Genomic DNA, 12,638 nt, shown 5'->3' with positions numbered 1-12,638 from the left:
CAAGTAACATGACCTCCAGAACAGGACTACCGTACCACTCTGGTTCGGACCGTACTCTAGTTGACCTACGAGGTTCGGTAGTCACTTGATCTGAAGTTTCATGATCATCATCATTAACTTCCTCACTAATTGGTGTATGAATCACTGGAACTGGTTTCTGTGATGAACTACTTTCCAATTCGGGAGAAGGTACAATTACCTCATCAAGTTCTACTTTCCTCCCACTCACTTCTTTAAAGAGAATTTCCTTCTCTAGAAATGATCCATTCTTAGCAACGAATATCTTTCCTTCGGATCTGTGATAGAAGGTGTACCCAACAGTTTCCTTTAGGTATCCTATGAAGGCACATTTCTATGATTTGGGTTTGAGCTTATCAGGTTGAAGCTTTTTCACATAAGCATCGCAACCCCAAACTTTAAGAAACGACAGCTTAGGTTTCTTGCTAAACCATAGTTCATATGGTGTCGTCTCAACGGATTTAGATGGTGCCCTATATAATGTGAATGCAGCCGTCTCTAAAGCATAACCCCAAAATGATAGCAGTAAATGAGTAAGAGACATCATAGATCACACCATATCTAATGAAGTATGGTTATGACGTTCGGACACACCATTACACTGTGGTGTTCAAGTGGCGTGAGTTGTGAAACTATTCCACATTGTTTCAAATGAAGACCAAACTCATAACTCAAATATTCACCTCCACGACCAGATCGTATAAACTTTATTTTCTTGTTATGATGATTTTCTACTTCACTCTGAAATTCTTTGAACTTTTCAAATGTTTCAGACTTATGTTTCATTAAGTAGATATATCCATATCTGCTTAAATCATCTATGAAGGTTAGAAAATAACGATACCCGCCGCGAGCCTCAACACTCATCAGACCGCATACATCAGTATGTATTATTTCCAATAAGTTAGTTGCTCGCTCCATTGTTCCGGAGAACAGAGTCTTAGTCATCTTTCCCATGAGGCATGGTTCGCAAGCATCAAGTGATTCCAAAAGCCCATCAGCATGGAGTTTCTTCATGTGCTTTACACGAATATGACCTAAATGGCAGTGCCACAAATAAGTTGCACTATCATTATTAACTTTTCATCTTTTGGCTTCAATATTATGAATATGTGTATCACTACAATCGAGATTCACTAAAAATAGACCACTCATCAAGGGTGCATGACCATAAAAGATATTACTCATATAAATAGAACAACCATTATTCTTTGATTTAAATGAATAACCATCTCGCATCAAACAAGATCCAGATATAATGTTCATGCTCAACGCTGGCACCAAATAACAATTATTTAGGTCTAAAACTAATCCTGACGGTAGATGTAGAGGTAGCGTGCCGCGACGATCACATAAACTTTGGAACCATTTCCCACGTGCATCGTCACCTCATCCTTATCCAATCTTCCTTTAATCCGTAGCCCCTGTTTCGAGTTGCAAATATGAGCAACAGAACCAGTATCAAATACCCAGGCGCTACTACGAGCATTAGTAAGGTACACATCAATAACATGTATATCAAATATACCTTTCACTTTGCCATCCTTCTTATCAGCCAAATACTTGGGGCAGTTCCGCTTCCAGTGACCAGTCCCTTTGCAGTAGAAGCACATTCAGGGTTAATTCCAGACTTGGGTTTCTTCTTGGGAGCAGCAACTTGCTTGCTATTCTTCTTGAAGTTCCCCTTCTTCCCTTTGCCCTTTTTCTTGGAACTAGTGGTCTTGTTAACCATCAACACTTGATGCTTCTTCTTGATTTCTACCTCCGCGGCCTTTAGCATCATGAAGAGCTCGGGAATTGTCTTTTCCATCCCTTGCATATTATAGTTCATAAAGAAGCCTTTATAACTTGGTAAGAGTGATTGAAGAACTCTATCAATGACACCATCATTAGGAAGATTAACTCCCAGCTGAGTCAAGTGGTTATGGTACCTAGACATTCTGAGTATGTGTTCACTGACAGAACTATTCTCCTCCATTTTGCAGCTGTAGAACTTGTTGGAGACTGCATATCCCGCAACTCGGGCATTTTCTTGAAATATTAACTTCAACTCCTGGAACATCTAATATGCTCCATGACGTTCAAAACATCTTTGAAGTCCCGATTCTAAGCCGTAAAGCATGGCACACTGAACTATCGAGTAGTCATCAACTTTGCTATGCCAGATGTTCATAACGTCCGGAGTTGCTCCTGTAGCGGGTCTTGCACCTAGCGGTGCTTCCAGGACGTAATTCTTCTATGCAGCAATGAGGATAATCCTCAAGTTACGGACCCAGTCCGTGTAGTTGCTACCATCATCTTTCAACTTAGCTTTCTCTAGGAACACATTAAAATTCAAGGGAACGGTAGCACGGGCCATTAATCTACAACAACATAGATATGCAAAAACTATCAGGTACTAAGTTCATGATAAATTAAAGTTCAATTAATCATATTACTTAAGAACTCCCACTTAGATAGACATCCCTCTAGTCATCTAAATGATCACGTGATCCATATCAACTAAACCATGTCCAATCATCACATGAGATGGAGTAGTTTTCAATGGTGATCATCACTATGTTGATCATATATACTATATGATTCACGTTTGACCTTTCGATCTCAGTGGTCCGAGGCCATATCTGCATATGCCTGGCTCGTCAAGTTTAACCTGAGTATTCTGCACATGCAAAACTGGCTTGCACCCATTGTATGTGAACGTAGAGCTTATCACAACCGATCACCATGTGGTGTCTCAGCACGACGAACTATAGCAACGGTGCATACTCAGGAGAATGTTGGTGAACATAGCAGAAATTCAAAATTTTCTTCGCATCACCAAGATCAATCTATGGAGTAATCTAGCAACGAGGGTAAGGAGAGTGCATCTACATACCCTTGTAGATCGCTAAGCGGAAGCGTTCAAGTGAACGGGGTTGATGGAGTCGTACTCGTCGTGATCCAAATCACCGGAGATCCTAGTGCCGAAAGGACGGCACCTCCGCGTTCAACACACATAGAGCCCGGTGACGTCTCCTACGCCTTGATCCAGCAAGGGGAGAAGGAGAGGTTGGGGAAGACTCCATCTAGCAGCAGCACGACGACGTGGTGGTGGTGGAGTAGCGCAGGACTCCAGCAGGGCTTCGCCAAGCACTACGAGAGACGAGGAGGAAGAGGGGTAGGGCTGCACCAACAGGGAGACCAAATCACATGTGTTGGGCAGCCCCAAACCTCAAGTATATATTGGGGGAGGGGAGGGGCAGCGCCCCCACCTAGGGTTCCCTCCCTAGGGGTGGCGGCAGCCCCCAGATCCCATCTGGGAGGCGGCCAAGGGGGAGAGAGAGGGGGCGCACCTAGGGTGGGCCTTAGGGCCCATCTGCGCCTAGGGTTTGCCCCCTCTCCTCTTGAGGACGCCTTGTGCCTTGGTGGGAGGCGCCCCAGCCCACCTAGGGGCTGGTCCCTTCCCACTATTGGCCCATGTAGGCCTCCGGGGCTGGTGGCCCCACCTGGTGGACCCCCGGACCCCTCCGGTGGTCCCGGTACACTACCAGTGATGCCCGGAACACTTTCGGTGGACAAAACCATACTTCCTATATATTAATCTTTACCTCCAGACCATTCCGGAACTCCTCGTGACGTCCGGGATCTCATCCGGGACTCCGAACAACATTCAGTAACCGCGTACATACTTCCCCTATAACCCTAGCGCCATCGAACCTTAAGTGTGTAGACCCTACGGGTTCGGGAACCATGCAGACATGACCGAGACAACTCTCCGGCCAATAACCAACAGCGGGATCTGGATACCCATGTTGGCTCCCACATGTTCCACGATGATCTCATCGGATGAACCACGATGTCGAGGATTCAATCAATCCCGTATACAATTCCCTTTGTCTAGAGGTACGATACTTGCCCGAGATTCGATCGTCGGTATCCCGATACCTTGTTCAATCTCGTTACCAGCAAGTCTCTTTACTCGTTCCGTGAAAAATCATCCCGTGATCAACTCCTTGATCACATTGTGCACATTATGATGATGTCCTACCGAGTGGGCCCAGAGATACCTCTCCGTTTACACGGAGTGACAAATCCCAGTCTCGATTCGTGCCAACCCAACAGACACTTTCGGAGATACCTGTAGTGTATCTTTATAGCCACCCAGTTACGTTGTGACATTTGGCACACCCAAAGCACTCCTACGGTATCCGGGAGTTGCACAATCTCATGGTCTAAGGAAATGATACTTGACATTAGAAAAGCTTTAGCAAACGAACTACACGATCTTGTGCTAGGCTTAGGATTGGGTCTAGTCCATCACATCATTCTCCTAATGATGTGATCCCGTTATCAACGACATCCAATGTCCATGGTCAGGAAACCGTAACCATCTATTGATCAACGAGCTAGTCAACTAGAGGCTTACTAGGGACATGGTGTTGTCTATGTATCCACACATGTATCTGAATTTCCTATCAATACAATTCTAGCATGGATAATAAACGATTATCATGAACAATGAAATATAATAATAATAACTAATTTATTATTGCCTCTAGGGCATATTTCCAATAGTCTCCCACTTGCACTAGAGTCAATAATCTAGTTCACATCGCCATGTGATTAACACTCACAGGTCACATCGCCATGTGACCAACATCCAAGAGTCTACTAGACTCAATGATCTAGTTCACATCACTATGTGATAAACACTCAAAGAGTTCTGGGTTTGATCATGTTATGCTTGTGAGAGAGGTTGTAGTCAACGGTTCTTGCCATATTCAGATCCCTATGTGTTTCGCAAAACTTTATATCGTAGATGCTGCTACCACGTTCCACTTGGAGCTATTCCAAATTATTGCTCCATGATACGTATCCGGTATCTCTACTTAGAGCTATCCGGATAGGTGTTAAGCTTGCATCGACGTAACTCTTTATGTCGAACTCTTTATCACCTCCATAACCGAGAAACATTTCCTTATTCCTCTAAGGATAATTTTGACCGCTATCTGGTGATCTACTCCTAGATCACCTTTGTACCCTCCTGCCAGACATGTGGCAAGGCACACATCAGGTGCGGTACTTCAGCATGGCATACCGTATAGAGCCTATGACAAGAGCATAGGGGACAACCTTCGTCCTTCCTCTTTCTTCTGCCGTGGTCAATCTTTGAGTCTTACTCAACTTCACACCTTACAACTCAGGTAAGAACCCCTTCTTTGACTGATCTATTTTGAACTCCTTCCAAAACATGTCAAGGTGTGCGTTCTTTGAAAGTACCATCAGGCGTCTTGATCTATCTCTATAGATCTTGATGCCCAATATGTAAGCAGCTTTATCCAGGTCTTCCTTTGAAAATCACTCTTCAAACAACCGTTCATGCTTTCCAGAAATTCTACATTATTTTGGATCAACAATATGTCATCCACATATACTTATCAGAAATGTTGTAGTGCTCCCACTCACTTTCTTGTAAATACAAGTTTCTAGCAAACATTGTATAAACCTAAAAGCTTTGATCACTCCATCAAAGCATGTATTCTGACTCCGAGATGCTTGCTCTGGTCCATAGAAGGATTGCTGGAGCAAGCATACCTTTTAGCATCCTTAGGATCGACAAAACATTTTATTGTATCACATACAACTTTTTCTTACGAAAACTAGTAAGAAAATTTGTTTTGACATCCATCTGTCAGATTTCATAATCAAAAAATACATCTAATGCTAACATGATTCCGACGGACTTAAGCATCGCTACGGGTGAGAAATTCTCATCGTAGTCAACTCCTTGAACTTGTGAAAAGATTCTTTCCCACAAGTCGAGCTTCATAGACGGTAACATTACCGCCCACTTCCATCTTCTTCTTAAAGATCCATTTATCTCAATGGCTTGCCGATCATCGGGCAAGTCCACCAAAGTCCATACTTTGTTCTGGTACATGGATCCTATCTCGGATTTCATGGCTTCTAACCATTTATCGGAATACGGGCCCACCATCGCTTCTCCATAGCTCGTAGGTTCATTGTTGTCTAACAACATGATATCTAAGACAGGATTACCGTACCACTCAGGAGTAGTACATATCCTTGTCGACCTACGAGGTTCGATAGCAACTTGATCCGAAGCTTCATGATCACTATCATTAACTTCCCATTCAACAGACGTAGGCTCCACAGAAAACATCTTTCTGTGTTGCATCACTCTCTGGTTGAAGTAAAGGTTCGACAACCTCATCAAGTTCTATCTTCCTCCCAGTCAATTCTTTCGAGAGAAACTCCTTCTCGAGAAAGGACCCGTTCTTAGCGACAAACAATTTGCCCTCGGATCTGAGATAGAAGGTATACCCTACTGCCACCTTTGGGTATCCTATGAAGATGTGTTTGTCTGCTTTGGGTTCGAGCTTCTCCGGCTAAAGCCTTAAGCATCGCAGCCCCAAACATTAAGAAACGACAACTTTGGTTTCTTGCCAAACCAATGTTCATACGATGCCGTCTCAACGGACTTAGATGGTGACCTATCTAAAGTGAATGCAGCTGTCTCTAACGCATAACCTCAAAATGAAAACGGTAGATTGGTAAGAGACATCATAGTCTCATAGGGTTCGATTATGACGTCCGGACACACCATTACAACTGTGGTGTTCCAGGTGGCTTGAACTATGAAACAATTCCACAATGTCTTAAGTGATTTGCCAAACTCATAACTCAGAAAAATCCCCTTTTGATCAGATCGTAGGAACATGATCTTCTTTGTTATGATGATTCTTAACTTCACTCTGAAATCGCTTGAACTTTTCAAACGTTTTAGACTTGTGCTTCATTTGGTAGATATACCTATACCTACCCAAATCGTCAGTGAAGATGAGAAAATAGCGATATCCACCGCACGCTTCAATTCTCATTGGATCACAGGCATCAGCATGCATGATTTCCAACAAGTCACTTGCCCGTTTCATTGTACCTGAAAACGGGGTCTTAGTCATCCTGCCCATGAGGCATGGCTCGCATGTGTCAAGAGATTCAAAATCAAGTGACTCCAAACATCCATCGACATGGAGTTTCTTCATGCATCTTACGCCAATATGACCTAAGCGGCAGTGCCACAAGAAAGTGGTACTATCATTATTAACTCTACATCCTTTGGCGTGAACATGTGTATTACCACGATCGAGATTCAATGAACCATTTACATAGGGTGCATGACCATGAAAGGTATTTTTCATGTAAACAGAATAACAATTATTCTCTAACTTAAATGAATAACCGTATTGCAATGAACATGATCTAATCATATTCATGCTCAATGTAGACACCTGATAACATTTATCCAGGTTCAATATTAATCCCGAAGGCAGATGGAGCGTGCGATGGTGATCTCATCAACTTTGGAAACACTTCCAACACACATCGTCACCTCGCCCTTAGCCAGTCTCCGTTTAGTCCGTAGCTTTAGCTTCAAGTCACCAATAATAGCAACTGAACCGGTATCCAATACCCAAGTGCTACAAGGAGTACTAGCGAGGTACACATTAATAACACGTATATACTTTGTTGAAGTTGCCAGCCTTCTTATCTACCATGCATTTGGGGTAATTCCGCTACCAGTGACCGTTCCCCTTACAATAGAAGCACTTAGTCTCGGGTTTGGGTTCAACCTTGGGTTCCTTCACCGGAGCGGCAACTGGTTTGCCATACATGAAGTTTCCCTTCTAGCCCTTGCCCTTCTTGAAACCAGTGGTCTTGTTAAACCATCAACACTTGATGCTCCTTCTTGATTTCTACCTTTTGCAGTCTTAAGCACTGCGAACAGCTCTGGGATCAACTCCATCCCTTGCATGTCATAGTTCATCACAAAGATCTAGTAGCTTAGTGATAGTGGCTAGAGAACTCTATCAATCACTATCTTATCTAGAAGTTTAACTCCCACTTGATTTAAGTGATTGTAGCACCCAGACATTCTGAGCACATACTCACTAGCTGAGCTATTCTCCTCCATCTTGTTGGCAAAAGAACTTGTCAGAGGTCTCACACCTCTCAACATGGGCATGAGCCTGAAATCCCAATTTCAGCTCTTGGAACATCTCATATGTTCTATGGCATTCAAAACGTCATTGGAATCCCGATTCTAAGCCGTAAAGTATGGTGCACTAAACTATCAAGTAGTCATCAGGACGTGTCTGTCAGTTGTTCACAACATCCATAGACGACGTTGTAGGGGTTTGCACATCGAGCGGTGCATCAAAGACGTAAGCCTTCTGTGTAGCAGTGAGGACACTCCTTGGACTACGGACCTAGTCCGCATCATTGCTTACAATATCTTTCAACTTGGTCTTTCTCTAGGAACGTACTGAAACATGGAGCTACAATGTGAGCTATTTATCTACAACATATTTGCGAAGACAATTCAGACTATGTTCATGATAATTGAGTTCATCTAATCAAATTATTTAATGAACTCCCACTCAGATAGACATCCCTCTAGTCATCTAAGTGAAACATGATGCGAATCGACTAGGCCGTGTCCGATCATCACGTGAGACGGACTAGTCATCAACGGTGAACATCTCATGTTGATCGTATCTTCTATACGACTCATGTTCGACCTTTCGGTCTTCCGTGTTCCGAGGCCATGTCTGTACATGCTAGGCTCGTCAAGTCAACCTAAGTGTTTTTACTGTGTAAATCTGGCTTACACCCGTTGTATTCGAACGTTAGAATCTATCACACCCGATCATCACGTGGTGCTTCGAAACAATGAACCTTCGCAACGGTGCACAGTTAGGGGGAACACCTTTCTTGAAATTTTAGTGAGGGATCATCTTATTTAAGCTACTGTCGTTCTAAGCAAATAAGATGTAAAACATGATAAACATCACATGCAATCAAATAGTGACATGATATGGCCAATATCATTTTGCTCCTCTCGATCTCCATCTTCGGGGCTCCATGATCATCGTTGTCACCGGCATGACACCATGATCTCCATCATCATGATCTCCATCATCGTGTCTTCTTGAAGTTGTCTCGTCATCTATTACTTCTACCACTATGGCTAACGCTTTAGCAATAAAGTAAAGTAATTACATGACGTTTGTGTTGACACGCAGGTCATAAATAAATTAAGGCAACTCCTATGGCTCCTGCCGGTTGTCATACTCATCGACATGCAAGTCGTGATTCCTATTACAAGAACATGGTCAATCTCATACATCACATATATCATTCATCACATCCTTTTGGCCATATCACATCACAGGCATATGCTGCAAAAACAAGTTAGACGTCCTCTAATTGTTGTTGCAAGTTTTTACGTGGCTGCTATAGGTTTCTAGCAAGAACGTTTCTTACCTATGCGAAAACCAGAACGTGATATGCCAATTTCTATTTACCCTTCATAAGGACCCTTTTCATCGAATCCGATCCGACTAAAGTGGGAGAGACAGACACCCACTAGCCACCTTATGCAACTAGTGCATGTCAGTCGGTGGAACCAATCTCACGTAAGCGTACGTGTAAGGTCGGTCCGGGCCGCTTCATCCCATGATGCCGCCGAATCAAGATAAGACTAGTAACGGCAAGTAAATTGACAAAATCGACGCCCACAACTGCTTTGTGTTCTACTCGTCCATAGAAACTACGCATAGACCTAGCTCATGATGCCACTGTTGGTGAACGTAGCAGAAATTCAAAATTTTCTATGCATCACCAAGATCAATCTATGGAGTAATCTAGCAACGAGGGGAAGGAGAGTGCATCTACATACCCTTGTAGATCGCTAAGAGGAAGCATTCAAGTGAACGGGGTTGATGGAGTCGTACTCGTCGTGATCCAAATCACCGGAGATCCTAGTGCCGAACGGACGGCACCTCCGCGTTCAACACACATACAACCCGGTGACGTCTCCTACGCCTTGATCCAGCAAGGGGAGAAGGAGAGGTTGGGGAAGACTCCATCCAGCAGCAGCACGACAGTGTGGTGGTGGTGGAGGAGCGCGGGACTCCAGCAGGGCTTCGCCAAGCACTACGAGAGACAAGGAGGAAGAGGGGTAGGGCTGCGCCAACAGGGAGAGCAAATCACATGTGTTGGGCAGCCCCAAACCTCAAGTATATATAAGGGGAGGGGAGGGGCTGCGCCCCCACCTAGGGTTCCCTCCCTAGGGGTGGCGGCAGCCCCCAGATCCCATCTGGGAGGCGGCCAAGGGGGAGAGAGAGGGGGGCACACCTAGGGTGGGCCTTAGGGCCCATCTGCGCCTAGGGTTTGCCCCCTCTCCTCTTGAGGATGCCTTGGTGGGAGGCGCCCCAGCCCACCTAGGGGCTGGTCCCTTCCCACTATTGGCCCATGTAGGCTTCCGGGGCTGGTGGCCCCACCTGGTGGACCCCCGGACCCCTCCGGTGGTCCCGGTACACTACTGGTGATGCCCGGAACACTTCCGGTGGCCAAAACCATACTTCCTATATATTAATCTTTGCCTCTGGACCATTCCGGAACTCCTCGTGACATCCGGGATCTCATCTGGGACTCCGAACAACATTCGGTAACCGTGTACATACTTTCACTATAACCCTAGCGTCATCGAACCTTAAGTGTGTAGACCCTACGGGTTCGGGAACCATGCAGACATGACCGAGACAACTCTCCGGCCAATAGCCAACAACGGGATCTGGATACCCATGTTGGCTCCCACATGTTCCACGATGATCTCATCGGATGAACCATGATGTCGAGGATTCAATCAATCCCGTATACAATTCCCTTTGTCTAGCGGTACGATACTTGCCCGAGATTCGATCGTCGGTATCCCGATACCTTGTTCAATCTCGTTACTGGCAAGTCTCTTTACTAGTTCCGTAACACATCATCCCGTGATCAACTCCTTGATCACATTGTGCACATTATGATGATGTCCTACCGAGTGGGCCTAGAGATACCTCTCTGTTTACATGGAGTGACAAATCCCAGTCTCGATTCGTGCCAACCCAACAGACACTTTCGGAGATACCTGTAGTGTACCTTTATAGCCACCCAGTTACGTTGTGACGTTTGGCACACCCAAAGCACTCCTACGGTATCCGGGAGTTGCACAATCTCATGGTCTAAGGAAATGATACTTGACATTAGAAAAGCTTTAGCAAACGAACTACACGATCTTGTGCTAGGCTTAGGATTGGGTCTTGTCCATCACATCATTCTCCTAATGATGTGATCCCATTATCAACGACATCCAATGTCCATGGTCAGGAAACCGTAACCATCTATTGATCAACGAGCTAGTCAACTAGAGGCTTACTAGGGACATGGTGTTGTCTATGTATCCACACATGTATCTGAGTTTCCTATCAATACAATTCTAGCATGGATAATAAACGATTATCATGAACAATGAAATATAATAATAATAACTAATTTATTATTGCCTCTAGGGCATATTTCCAACAGAGAACACTTGTACCTTGAAATTTAGTGAGGTATCATCTTATAATGCTACCCCGTGCTAAGCAAAATAAGATGCATAAAATATAAACATCACATGCAATCAAAATATGTGACATGATATGGCCATCATAATCTTGTGCCTTTGATCTCCATATCCAAAGCACCGTCATGATCTCCATCATCACCGGCTTGATACCTTGATCTCCATCGTAGCATCGTTGTCGTATCGCCAACTATTGCTTCTAGGACTATCGCTACCGCTTAGTGATAAAGTGAAGCAATTTCATGGCGATTGCATTTCATACAATAAAGCGACAACCATAAGGCTCGTGCCAGTTACCGATAACTTCTACAAAACATGATCATCTTATACAACAATTTATATATCATCATGTCTTGACCATGTCACATCACAACATGCCCTACAAAAACAAGATAGCCGTCCTGTACTTTGTTATTGCAAGTTTTACGTGGCTGTTACGGGCTTCTAGCAAGAACCGTTCTTACCTACACATCAAAAACACAATGATTTTTTGTCCAGTGTGTTGTTTTAACCTTCAACAAGGACCAGCTGTAGTCAAACTCGATTCAACTAAAGTTGGAGAAACAGACACCCGCCGGCCAACTGTGTGCGAAGCACATCGATAGAACCAGTCTCATGAACGCGGCCATGTAATGTCAGTCCGTGCTGCTTCATCCAACAATACCGCCGAATGAAAGTAAGACGTTGGTGGTAAGTAGTATGACTATTATCGCCCACAACTCTTTGTGTTCTACTCGTGCATATCATCTACACATAGACCTGGCTCGGATGCCACTGTTGGGGAACGTAGCATGTAATTTCAAAAAAATTCCTACGATCACGCAAGATCTATCTAGGAGATGCATAGCAACGAGACAGAGAGAGTATGTCCACGTACCCTCGTAGACCAAAAGCGGAAGTGTTAGGTTAACGCGGTTGATGTAGTCGAACGTCTTCATGATCCAACTGATCCATGTACCGAATGTACGGCACCTCCGTGTTCAGCACACGTTCAGCTTGATGACGTCCCTCGAGCTATTGATCAAGTAGAGGGTCGAGGGAGAGTTCCGACAACACAACGGCGTGGTGACGGTGATGGTGATGTGATCCACGCAGGGCTTCGTCTAAGCACTACGACGCTGTGACCGAAGGAGTGAACTATGGAGGGGGGCACCGCACACGG

Source organism: Triticum dicoccoides, chromosome 5A (assembly GCF_002162155.2).
Source record: "Triticum dicoccoides isolate Atlit2015 ecotype Zavitan chromosome 5A, WEW_v2.0, whole genome shotgun sequence".
Taxonomy (NCBI): Eukaryota; Viridiplantae; Streptophyta; class Magnoliopsida; order Poales; family Poaceae; genus Triticum; species Triticum dicoccoides.
The sequence above is the reverse complement of the archived record's forward strand: the minus strand, read 5'-3'. Positions refer to the sequence as shown.